Source organism: Lactuca virosa, chromosome 4 (genome assembly GCF_052849685.1).
Source record: "Lactuca virosa cultivar CGN04683 chromosome 4, Lactuca_virosa_CGN04683_v6, whole genome shotgun sequence".
NCBI classification, from domain to species: domain Eukaryota; kingdom Viridiplantae; phylum Streptophyta; class Magnoliopsida; order Asterales; family Asteraceae; genus Lactuca; species Lactuca virosa.
The window spans coordinates 364038474-364052253 of NC_136429.1; the positions used below are offsets into that span (position 1 = coordinate 364038474).

Here is a 13780-nt window from a genome sequence, read left to right on the forward strand (position 1 = left end):
GTCGGCTAAAAATCACTCGATCTAAAATTCGAGTTTTTAGCTGTCTACTGTTAAGCTGAAACTTCGAAAAATCATAACTTCCTCATACGAAGTCAGATTTGGGCGTTCTTTTTATACCTACTCTCGGTTTAGCAAACACTACAAGTTTCTTTTAGATCACTAAGGCCAAAAAGTATTTTATCTAAAACTCACTTTTTACGACATTCGGCACCGTGCCGGTTTATCGCGAAACTTCGACAGGTCATAACTTCTTCGTTATAACTCGGATTTCGGCATTCTTTATATATCCGTAATCCTTGTCACGTCCACCACAAGTTTCTTAATAGATATCGGCTTTATCTAAAATTTAATTTTTGACGCTCATTTTTATTCTTAATTAATTAAACCCTAATAATTAAGCATAAAACACATAATTCACATAATATTCACATAATTCCTTTTCATTTCTTCTAAATGAGTTACAAAGGTTAACCTAGACCATTATGTCAATATTAATGCCTAGCCTAGAAACACAGGCATTACAGAAGCAAACCCTAATATTTGGGTCTTGGACCCTATTTAAAGACCTTACCTCATTTCAATCCCTTCTTACCTTCAGCCTCCATCCTCTCTAACCCTAAATTCAAAACCATAGCCCCATTTGTGAGATCCTTGAGTTCTTGAGTGATTTGGAGTATTCTTTGTGCATCTTGGAGAAGGGGGAGCTCATTAGAGAAGTGTTGGTTGCCTTGGAGCTTGTAGATTAGGACCTTGTCCACCTTGATCTTTCTTCTGGAAAGTATAAAGCTTCAATCTTGATGATTCTTTTATGTAGATCTAGTTTGGGTTATAATTTTCATGTTTAGGTCCCATGGTTTTGACTCTTGTGAGTAAAAGCTACTCCAGAGATTAAGGGTTTCATTTCTTATTAGATCTATGGTTCATGTAGCATAAAAATCGGATCTTGATGAGTATAATTCTTCCATGCATAAGTTTGTGGTCTTTTGGTGGAGTTGTGAATCTAGGGCTTTGGTTGGGCACCATTAATCCATGCAAACCTATAAAGTCATGAACTTTATGACTTAAGACGTGTCTTAGAATCAGATTTGGGAGTTAGATGTTTTTTCTTAAGGCATTAAGACCTCAGATTGTGGTTTGGGCTTCAACTCGTAGTACGTCGCACGTACTAGGGAGGTACATGGGGCGTACTCACCGGAAAGTTGTTATGGGCCATTTTTAAGGCTTAGGTCATTTGGGTTTTAGGCCATGGATTGTTGGGTCAGATATTAGAAGGGTAAAATGGTCTTTTACCCTTTTGATATGATATAATAAGAGTTGGACCTTTGATTTTGGGTTATTACCCTAATTATTGATTAGGGATGATTTTGGATATGTTCAGTGTGAGGAGCCCTGTAGCAACACCGTGTGTGTGTTTTAGTTATTTTGGATAGAGGTTAGTCTTCTCACTATGCTTGTGAGTCGAAGGCACCAATGCTGGCCCACTAAATTGTGTATGTAGGATGTTAGTTGTCTTTGTGACTCTTACATGTTTGTTTGATTGGGTTGAAATAAACCCCAGCCCCAGGGATGGGCTCATTATGGTATGAATTGGTTGAAAGAGACCCTAGGGTTGGGCCAATTATTGTATGCATGGGTTGAAAGAAACCCCAGGGCTAGGCCCATGATTGTATATTGGATTGGAATATACCTCAGGGCTTGGCCTAGTTGTATGTTTGGTATGTGGTATTTTAGGGAACTTACTAAGATTTGTGCTAATGGTTTCATGTTTATGGTTTCAGATACTTCCAGTTCGAAAGGGAATGGTCCGACATGATTTCACAACATCCCCCAGAGTTTATTCTGTATTGATTAGTTGTGATTTTTACTCTGATGTTTAAATACGATTTTTCACATTGAATGATTTTGGGAATAGAATGTTATATGAATTAATGTTTTAAAAATTAAAAATTTTTCCATGGATTTTTGGGATCTTACACAAGATCTAATGCATGTTTTCTGGATGAGTATCAATTGGAAATTTATGTATTTTATGGATAAAAGAAAAAGAAGTAGTGTGTAACATGGCGTATTCATGTGTTGCACGCGGGTGCGTGAGTTCCACGTGGATGTGGGTGTGTGAGTGCCACGTGGACACTATGCGTGTTTAAATGAAGTATACGACACATGCCGCTGTAAATAGCTTAAACCTAGGTCTTTGGACTTGGAAACTATTTAAGGGCTATAATTTTTAGGGTTTCATTCTTATCGTCCTCCATCCTCTCAAGAAAACCCTAGACTAGCCTCCTTTTATCCTTGTTGATATTTTTTTGCATTTTCGTATGCAATCTGGAAGAAGAAGTGTTTGTTTGGTGTAAGAGGAAGCCATATTAAGTGGTATCCTACCTCCTTATCATCTTCAAATCCTCTACAAGTGATCAAGTCTCAAGTTTTATGGTTAAATGCTTCTAGATCTAGGTTTTAAGCATCATTTGATCCCTTTGGTAAGTTTCACTTGGAGTTTCGAAAATTTCAAGTTGTTGTGATGTTATGGTAGGTTTTTGGGCTCATTGTGTTAAACAGAATGCTAGTTTAATTCTTTTTGATCCATGTAAGAAGTTTTCTACATTTTTAGAATTGATTCAGATCTAGGGTTGATGTTTGGTAAGTTAGAGGATTTCATGTGGACACATTTTGAAACTTTATCCATTAAGAAACTCCGTAGAAGGTTTCTAGAAAGTTTTAGACACTGACTGAAAAGATTGGTGCTTCACAAAATGGTTGAGAGCCGACTATTTTCACGTGTTGTGGACTCGACGCGTTCAAGTGTTCTTCCCAGCACGTATGTCCGATGAACGTTGACTTTTACCCGTCGACCGTTAACTTTTTGATTAGTTTAACTTATGATGATACATTTATGGATTTGAGTATTAGATAAAGGTTTGGCCTCTGTTTGGGTATTAGGTGGTTCATGCGAGCCGTTTTTATTCCTAGACTGGGTTGGACCATTATTCTAGATTCAAGTAAGTTTTCTTACTATATAAAATGTGTCATTATTTGGATCTGCTATATATAGGATGCTTGTCTAATGCTATGTTATTATTCTATGATCGGTTAGAATAGTTGAGTCTTGTTTGCTTGATTGGTAGCTATATGATGTGTGTGTGTGTATATATATATATATATATATATATATATATATATATATATATATATGTTTGTATGTGATGATCAAGGAACGACTCCAACCATGAGCCTACAACCGATGTGCTGAGGTTCATAAATGTGGTCGTGAACTAAAATTGTGAAATGGTCGAGAACATGTGTCCTAAAAGTGGTCATTGATAGATATCATGAAAGTGGTCGTGAGCGGTTATCAAGAAGGTGGTCGTGTGAAAAATTGGTACATAAAACAACAATGTTAGTTTTTCAGCTTTTGTTTAATACAAAAAATAGACTATTTTCTTGTTTTATCAAGACATTCATACATATAGGAGAACATGCAATGTTTCTATTATTTGATGAGATATACTTCGATCTAAATATGGTTCATGAGAAGCTTGATGTTAAGATTATCAAAGAAAAACAACCAGTCGATATTGCCAAACAATCAACTTATTCAATTGTTTGGATAAAGAAATAGCCAGTTTTTATTTCAACTACTCATCGGCCAGTTCTTTCAAAAACAACCAGCTAGACTAATAGAAGGAACAACTCATATTCTTGTTTCTCAAACTTAAAAGCATCATTAAAACATGTTTTCATCAGTTGAATTTTCATTGGAAAGACAAAACAAATAAAAGGGACAAGATAAATATGTTTCATTACCATTAAAACAAATAAAAGAAAATGATGATAAGATTCTAGAATTCTAGAATTCTTGTGTTGAGTAGAATACATGTCACTCTTTATATTTGTATTATAGTATTAGAAAAATAGAAAAAATTGGTATGTGGTAATATAAACCAAATATCAAAGTGTTCATAAAACCTGAGTATCTACATGAAATGTAAGCATAACATATGAAAGGAAAGTGCATACAAACCTTGGCACAAAGGTTGCGTGAATCATTCCAATCTATATTGTGATAGGGGACAATAAATAGCTCCTCTCTCAAGGATAGAATGGTAGATGTGATTGGTCCAACAAACCTCTTCCCATATAAGTATGACATAGGCAGGTACACCATCCGGCAATGAGACCACATCCTACCTGAAAGATCGAGGTAGGTTTTAGCCGCATAGCAATTAATTTTCATCTTGTAGTAAAGAAATTAGTAGTTATTGCTAATAATTATAATGAATCCATGTGTATTTCATTGATAATACAAGTATATATACATGTTGTGATCACTATTTTCAGTATGGGATATATACAAAATCTTCAGTAACTAATATCCCATAATACTAGGAAAGATAATCTTGTTGTGATGATAAGATAATCTCGATTAATATGCCCCCACACTCGAATCGGGAGGAGCGTGGACGTTAAGACTGTTTTTAAAGTCATCAAATAGCACGAGAAATAGACCTTTAGTGAAGATATTTGCGACCTGATAGCGTGAGGGAATGTGAAAAACATGGATTTGACCATGATCAAGTTTTTCTCGAATAAAGTGGATATCAAGCTCGATGTGTTTTGTTCTTTGATGTTGAAAAGGATTGTAGGATAGGTATGTTGCACTAATGTTGTCATAGTAGACGAATGTTGCTTTATTTTGAGGCAAATGAAGTTCTAATAGTAGATTCCTTATCCAACATGTTTCAGATATACATTAGCAACGCATCGGTACACCGCCTCGGCACTTGATCGGGAAAGAGTTGGTTGTCGCTTTGATGACCAAGAGACGATATTGTTTCCAATGTAGACATTATATCCTGACGTCGATCGTCTTGTGTCCACACACCCTGACCAATCAGCATTTGTGTATGCGATAATGAAGTGTGTGGGTGATCTGTGAGGTGCAGTTCATGATGAATTGTGCCCTTTATGTAGCGCAAGATCCTTTTAATAGCGTTGAAGTGGGTTGTTCGAGGAGCATGCATGTGCATACAAATTTGCTGAACAACATAACATATATCCGGGCGGGTGAACGTAAGGTATTGGAGCACACCGGCTAGCTGGCGATAGTGAGTGCCTCCATTGAAGAGAAGAGTGCCATCATTGTTACTCAACTTGGATTTCATGTCGACTAGTGTGGATGATGGATGACGGGAACTCATGCGGGCTCTTCGTAAGATTTCGATGACATATTTTTGTTGTGAGAGATGAATGGATTGTTGCTTCGTGTGACTGAAATACCAAGGAAGTAGCTTAGAGGACCAAGATCTTTTATTGCAAATTCCTTGGCTAATAGTTGCATGAATTGTTGGCATAAGTGAGGTGATGACGTCACCAGCAAGATGTCATCTACGTATAGAAGTATGAAGGCCGTATGTGTCCCGTTCTTGTAGACGAACAAAGAATTATCACATTTGTTGTGTTTGAATCCCAAGGTGAACACGTAATCAACGAACCGTTGGTACCAAGCCCAGGGAGCTTGTTTAAGGCCATATAAATATTTCTTGAGTAAGCAAACATGGTCCGGATAAGAGGGATCTCGAAATCCCTGGGGTTGATGCATGTGCACAGTTTTGTGTAGGTGCCTATGTAAAAATGTGTTTTTCACGTCAAGTTGGTGAATTTTCCATGAATTTGAAAGAGCGATGGAAAGAACGGTGCTGATTGCTATTGGCTTCACCACGGGACTAAATGTTTCTCCACAGTCGACTCCTTCCTTTTGAGACCTGCCATCACAAACCAAAAAAGATTTGTATCGCTCTAGAGAACCGTCAGACTTAGTTTTGTGGCGATAAATCCACATACTTCGTACCACATTCATATTCGGAGTTTTTAGGACTAACTTCCATGTGTTATTGTCAATAAGAGCCTGGAATTCATCATTCATGGTTGTATTCCAATTCGGATTTTTGAGAGCCTCAAAAGGAGTTTTAGGTAAAGGTGAGATAGACGATGATGTATTAAAAAGGAAAGATTGTTTTGGTTTAGAGATGCCGAATATACTCCTGGTATGTATGGTTCGATTTGAGGTAGGTTGCGACATGGGGGAGGAGGCGTTGGTTGATGCGTTACAGGAGGTGGAGGTGGAGCCTAGTTGGAACGACGAGGATTAGTGAACTGGATGGAGGGTTTTGGAGATGGCATGTGAGTAGTGGTTGGTGATGGGTCAGAAGTAGACCACAAGGAAGGGTGAGGGTCTGATTCGGTATTGGTTTGAGTGGAAGGGGTTGATGGCGAAGATGGCAATTTTGAGGATGGGAATATTGTTTCAGCAAAAATTACGTGGCGGTAAAGGATGATGATACAAATTTGGATGTCATAGAATTTATAACCTCGATGGTTGGATGGGTGACCCAAGAAAACACAAGGTGATGACCGTTTATTTAATTTGTGTATAGTAGTAGAAGAGGTCAGGGGATAGCAAAGACATCCGAAAGTGCGTAAATGAGAATATATGGGTTGAAGATTATATAGAAGGTGAATATGTATGAGTTTATGCAAGAGATTACTTGGAAGAATGTTTACGAGATAAGTGGCATGTTGATGGGCGTGGGGCCAAAAACGTAATGGCACCGTGGAGTGAGCAAGAAGAATACGCAACACATTATTGATTGAATAAATTTTTCTTTCCGCTTTTCCATTTTGCAGAGAGGTTTGTGGACAAAAGAATCGAAACAGGATGCCATTTTGAGAACAAAAATTATGAAATTTATGATTGTTATACTCGCGGCCATTATCACACTGTATTGTTTTTATTGTAAAATGAAATTGGGTTTTGATGACTGTGAAAAATTGAACGAAAGTGGAATAGACTTGAGATTTGTGTGCAAGTGGGTATGTCCATAAGAAATTAGTTTTGTCATCTAAAAATAAGATAATATCGATGACCACTAGAACTTAGCACAGGTGATGTCCATAAATCAGTGTGAATTATATCAAAAGTTAAATGTGTGATAGAGTTTGAAGCATAAAAAGGAAATTTAGATTGTTTTCCAAACACACAAGAGGAACAAACAATAGATGATATTTTAGAACTAGAGCTAAAAGTCAAAGTAGACTTTAAAGAAGATAAAATATCTGATCCCAGATGTCCAAGCCGATGGTGCCATAAATCCTTGGTTATTGCAGAAAAAGTTGAGGGTGTTGTAACTTAGGATGATGATTGAAGTGTGAAAGGATAAAGGTCGTTAGAACTATTGCATCGAAAAATTTGTGTCTGCGTCTGAAAATCCTTCACATCAAAACTGAAAGGTTCAAATTCCACAGAAAGATTATTATCAGTGGTAAACCGACGAACAGGTAAAAGATTTTTGATAACATGAGGAGTATGAATAACATTTTTGAGAACTAAAGGGGGGGAAAAGGTAAGGCAGAGTTTGATGTCTGGTACCTTGGATTGGAATAGTAGAACCATTACTGACAATCACATTCTGAAAGCACGATTATTTTGATAAGACATGAAGTTATCTCAATTTATTCGTCATGTGGGAAGTTGCTCCGGTGTCGACATACCGATTTGTATCAGATGGGTGGAGCGACATCGTGTCGAAAGCCTACTCCAAATCAGTTGGCGTGTAGCTGGAGTCAGAGGTAGCATATCCCTACTGGTTCGGCTTCCAAGAATACCAGGTCCATTAGATGGAGGTCTAGGATTGCAAAGTTGTTGTATAGGATAAAGACACGGTGGATAGGCCCACGGTGAGTAGTTTTGAAATGTCTAAGGAGGTGGTGTAGTCCATGGTTGATAGAGAGTGTATTGAGGTTGATGTGAACTGTTGTTGAAGCGTCGTCACATGTTGTTGTTCGATCTACCCCGACCACGAGCTCCTCTGTCACAACCCCGTCCACGAGAAGTGGTAAAATCATATTGTTGCTGCTTGAATCAGCTGTTGTTGTTGATGTTTTGGGTTTCGTAGGTGTCGTAGAGGCTGTTAAACCGGTGGCGTTGGGGCCGATGTTAGGTGATGTTGTGGCGGTGGCATCTTGATGAGCTTTACGAGATTCTTCCATGATTAGTTTGGATCGGACTTCATTGAACTCGGGAAGATGAGTGGTTTGCTGTATGAGCATGGCGATGCCTTCGTAACTTTCATTGAGACCAACAATCAATTGTAAAACGAGTCTTTGATTTGACACAGGGTTTCCCACGTTGGCAAGTTGATTCGCCAACATCTTCATAGCTTGGTAGTAGGAAGAGATGTTGGGATGATGATCAAGACGGGTGGAGACGAACTTGCTGTCAAGATAGACAACCCTTGAATTTTGATTATCTTGAAAGATGTTTTCGAGAGCTTGTCAAGCCTGTAAGGCGGTAGTGTTAGTTTTTAGGATAGTGTGAAGAAAATCATTGAAGATGGTACTGTATATCCATTGAAGAACAATGGCATCTAGACGAGACCAGATTTCAGATTCAGAAGTTACTTTGGTCTTCTCTGCCTCGGTAGCTGTTGAGGAAGAGGGGGCGGATGGCGGTGGTTTAACTTGGGGGTCGATGTGATTTCTAACTTGGAAGGCACAACAGTGAATTTTGAATAACTCAGCCTGTGAGTGTATCGACCGTTTTTGCATTTCGATAGTGAATGGAATCAGGGGCGGTTTTAGGGTGGGTCACTAGTGGCACCGGCAACCCCTGACTTTTCCGGACGCAGGGGAAAAATTTTCGAAAATTTTATTTTTTCTACTATCGTGCAACCCCTAACTTTCCCGTGACACCCCTACTGTGAAATCCTGTGTCCGCCCATGGAATGAAGTTTCTGATGTTTGTACAGTGATGGCAGGATAGAAGAAAGAAAGAGGAGAAGATCGGCGGTTGAGAAGGGTTTCAGAGGATTATGGGCTTTGATACCATGCTAATAATTATAATGAATATGTGCGTGTTTCATTGATAATACAAATATATATACAGGTTGTGATACACTATTTTCGATATGGGATATGTACAAAATCTTCACTGACTAATATCCCGGAATACTAGGAATTATAATCTTGCTGTGATGATATATAATCTCGGCTAATGGTTTTGGCTAAAAACTGTAACGCATGCATTTGCATCATCATAATAAATATGAGACACTCACCTGGATGCACTGGAAAGAAATATGGAAGGACCCACATCTCAGGAGGTAACGGATTATTTCCTGACCACTCAAATACCCCAAGTACCTATATATTATTAGCAACATATAAGACGAATACATATAGGTAACAAAGAAAAATGAACAAGATCAAGGGCAAGTTGCTATACTGAAAGCCAAAACTTTCCCCAAGATGTTATTGAAGTGGCACCACCATGGTCCAAAATCCACTTGCGTCCCTTCTCCATTGCCCCTTCTCCATCATTACATCCTTCACCCAACAATCTCAAGGTAACATAGTTTAAGGCACTGCCAAACATAGTGCTATGACCCTCGATGTGTAGACCCCATCCACCATCTCTATTCTACATTTATGATATTCTGTTAGATTCTCAATGACTCTTGAAAACATACAAGATAAATAATCCCTAAGGGTAGCTAGGTTTACAGCATATAAGAAGGAACTACAGTTGTACGTTATTGAAATATATAGAAAAGAACTATGTTATACATGCCTGATGATTGTAAATGTAGCGGCACATCTCCTGTTTATGCTCTTTGGATAAGACTGCATTCAATTCCCCTGTAATTGTTAGGGTAATGACCTGATACATAGATTAACTTGCTGTCAGCATTTACATGGGTTGTTCATCTCTTGAATAAGGTAATCTATATATACAGATAAAACTCAAGGGTCCCATTCTGAGATCCAGCTGCATTTTCTAGAAAGCTAAAATAAAAGAAATTTCTGGTAGAGGGATGGAAAACTCAAGAAACCATAGAAGAAATGCTAAAACTTGTGCGGGGGAAAGATAAGACTCACCAAACCAGGCAATAAAAACATAGGGCTCCCTATGTCTCCTGGCCAATGTCCATCATCTGCCTGGAGGGTTGAATGGAAACCAATAGCTCTTCTTAATACATTTGTTACTTTATCCTCCGTAATATCTTCATCATTTTTTATGTCGACTTTTGGTGGGAATACAGATGAATTTGAGTTCTCCTTTGCAAACTATGAATTTAAAAACAAAAACAAAATAGTAAATAGTATTAGATGACAAAGGATACATTCGAATGACAGAAAACGAAAGCTAGGAATCCTGGTAATGTCGCCATTTGATTTGATAAAGGCATTTCAAGATCGGTAGTTCTGCCATCAGACTAGCTATGACTTGTACATTTGCATGCATAGCATAGCTTATACAACATTTCCAACTTCTCTTAACTTTTTAACTCAATTCCACTTCTTTGCTTTTCAAATCACGGGATTAAAGAATCATGACTGCCAATAATTTTGACACTCAAAACTCGATTGCCCAAATACTTAGTAATAAAAGGCTTAAAACAATGAATTTAATTACAAAAACAAAAAAAAAAAAATCTTCATCATTTTTTTATGTTGACTTTTGGTGGGAATACAGAGGGTGGTGAGTTCTCTTTTCCAAACTATGAAGTTAACAACAAAAACAAAATAGTAAATAGTATTAGTCTATTAGATGACAAAGGATACAATAGAACATTCAACACTACAGAGAAAGACTTCAGGTATTTATTTCCCCATCTATTTTTCAAATACATCTCATTTTATAATTTAGGTTCTATTACTTTTTACTGGTATAAAAACAAGAAATACAAGGCTTTTTTTTTTGTTGCAAATCCACGTTTGACGCCTTCTATTCTTCTTCTTCTTTTTTATTTTTCTGTTTTTTTCTTCTTTAAGATATATGCCTTATTTTTATTGTTTGTTATATTGTTTTTTATAATTTGAGATTCAAAAAACAAATTGATGTTTACTTTCAATAGACTTTTTATTGTTATAATTTTAAATTTTAATGTTTACTTAGAATTTTATTCTAATAGATAAATTATGTTGAAAGGGTTATCAAAAGGACGGTTAATTTATATTGTTTCTATATTTTTTTTAATAAAATATTCAACTCATTACATGTTTATCAGTAGAATCGGATAAATTGATGCAAATAGGGTTCTTGAAAAATTTACAAATATATTTTTAAAAAATCACTTATTTAACTACATTTAAAATAAAAAACATATATAATACTAAATATATTTTAAAATAATTTAATAAAAAAATACAATGAATTATTATTTAAAAGTGTTAAGTAATGATTATGTAATTATTAGAAAGGTACAAAAAGAAACAAATAAAGATGTAAAAAAGTATAGTTTGTAGCGAAAACAATATATTTATATTTAAAAGATAACCAATAAAAATTAGTGAAATCAAATTAAATAGAACGACATGTAGTTTTAATATAGAGCATAGTGTATAACTAAAAACTCTTTGTTAATTGGTTATTCAATTCAGCCATTCATATGACTTGTGATTCAGCTATCCATATGACTTATACATTTGCATGCATAGCATAGCTTATATATTTAAACATGAATAAGTGACAAGTGACCAATATTTTAAAGGAAATTGCCACTAATAGAGATTATTTTGGGGGAATTTCAAAAAATAGACACAAAAAATTAAATTTTCAGGTATAGACATGGATTTTGTGGAGACGAGCTCCAAGGGCTCCGTGGAATCAACTTAATCTCCGAGGAATCGATGTGGAAAAAAAAATTGAAGATCCATTCCGCGGAGCTACCTCCGAGGAATGAACTCATTCCGCAGAGGTAGCTCCGAGGAATGGATCTTCAGATTTTTTTTTTCACATCGATTCTTCGGGGCTTATACTCATTCCCCAACTAATTATTTTCAAGGAAATATTATGATGGTATAAAATTTTCTTGACAATGTTTGGAATGAATGTGAGGTGGAAAACAAAATTTGTCTTTTAATCGGAGATCTTTGCATAAAAGAACAATGGGAGGTGGAAAAAAAATTCTGAAGATCCATTCCTCGAAGCTACCTCCGCAGAATGAGTTCATTCCTCGGAGGTAGCTCCGTGGAATGGATTTTCAGAATTTTTTTTTTTTTGCCACATCGATTCCTCCGATATTAAGTTGATTCTGTGGAGCCCTCGGAGCTCATATCTACGGAATCAATGTCTATACCTGAAAATTTGATTTTTTGTGTAATTTTTTTGAAATTTTTCCCAAAAAAATGTCTATTAATGGTAATTTCCGATATTTTAAAAACTTGTTTGAACTGGCCAGCCAAACCAGAAACTGTGGACAAGAGCGGTTGAATAACGGTTGGTTTTATGTCAATTTTTAAACTAGATCGAACTGGGCGGTTACTTCAAAAACCGGGTTGAACCGGTGTGATACAACCGGTAAAACCGTTAAACCGGTTTATTGGACTTGTATAGTTGGATTTCAGTTAATCTGTTAAAAAAAACTGCTCATTCCCAAAGCATTAAAGCAACTGGAATATTTTCGGAGTGTACGCAATTTCGAAGGCCGACACACACCACCACCAGCCATAAAAAAATTCTTGATTGAAGAGACGGTCGAGTAGACCGGTTCAATTAAAAAACTGTTTCTTAAAACATTGCTACTAATCCGCTGGCATTGCTGCTTCTACAAAATTTCCATCTTCTCCCAACTTTTTAACTCAGATCCACTTCTTTACTTTCAAATCAAGAGATTAAAGAAACAACGCTGCCAATAATTTTGACATTAACTCGATTACCCAAATACTTAATTGGTAATACAAGACTTAAGGAACAGGTCGATTTTTCTCCCAAAAATTGGTTTTGTTACTTTGGTTTGAGACATTTTTTATATTATAATATACATAAAAAAAGAAAGAAGTACCAACTTGACTTGCAGATATGTTTTATCTACATAAAACAGAAAGCACTTTTATTTTCTATATGAATTTGAAATTTCCAACAAACACAGTAAAATTGCATGCAGTTCTACCAGAAAGTATTTTGTTTATAACAACAAATTAAATGTTGTAAGTTGTAACCGTTTATCCGGCTCCTGTAAACATGCGTGGTGTAAATTAATTAAAAGTGTACCTGAATGCGCATAAGCAGATCTGAGCTGTGTTTTTTCTTGAACCGATTTTCATGAAATATCTGTCGAGCTTTCTCGATATCGGCCAGTTCCTCGGGGGACCCCAGCGTAGGATCAAACTCCCAAAATTGTCGGCCTACGTGATCGTTTGTCGTACGCAGCCATGGACTCCCTCCCTCTGCGATCTTCAGTTTCCACATTGTTTACTTCACTACCAAAATCACAAAAATAGCATCACAATTTCAGTTTCATGCACAACAGCACTAACAGAACAATACAGAAAAAATAAATGCACAACTTAATACATTTTCGAATAACAATGCAAGATCAGGATTCGACTAATTCCACGTGTTAGAAAAGCCACTACGTGCAGTAAGGCTGCAAACTCCCGTTACAATGTGTAAAATATAGGAACCGCAGCTACCTGTAGCATATCATTATCAAAGATTTAATTTTCAAAAAGTTCTTGAATAATTAAAATACTGCAAGATTAGCCCCTATGGTTTACAAAAATGCCTTTAAATTAATTTTCTTAAAGAAGTCTTATTAAACCTCCGAAGAATAAGATAATTGATTTAGGGGTATTCAATATTTTGGGATTGGAGCCGGAAAAAATATCGAATGTGTTTTTAAATTTAATTTATTAATCGTTCCACAAACATTTAAACCCTTTTCTTTTGTTTCGTCACATTTTTTTTGATGAACCAAATATAATTAAATAAACAACCCCC

At 36.3% G+C, this 13780-nt stretch overlaps 1 pseudogene across 1 annotated transcript in view; it reads right to left on the minus strand.

Moving 5' to 3' along the window:
- LOC145108702 (cycloartenol Synthase-like) overlaps nucleotides 1-13460 on the minus strand; it is an 89519-nt pseudogene extending 76059 nt beyond the window's left edge. The window contains exons 1-7 of the transcript XR_013708500.1: nucleotides 13355-13460; nucleotides 13052-13260; nucleotides 9934-10122; nucleotides 9626-9715; nucleotides 9281-9475; nucleotides 9114-9198; nucleotides 4022-4188 (exon numbers count right to left, since the gene is read on the minus strand). The product of XR_013708500.1 is annotated as a cycloartenol Synthase-like (transcript). The remainder of the gene's footprint in view (nucleotides 1-4021; nucleotides 4189-9113; nucleotides 9199-9280; nucleotides 9476-9625; nucleotides 9716-9933; nucleotides 10123-13051; nucleotides 13261-13354) is intronic.
- Between the last annotated feature and the right edge of the window lie 320 nt (nucleotides 13461-13780).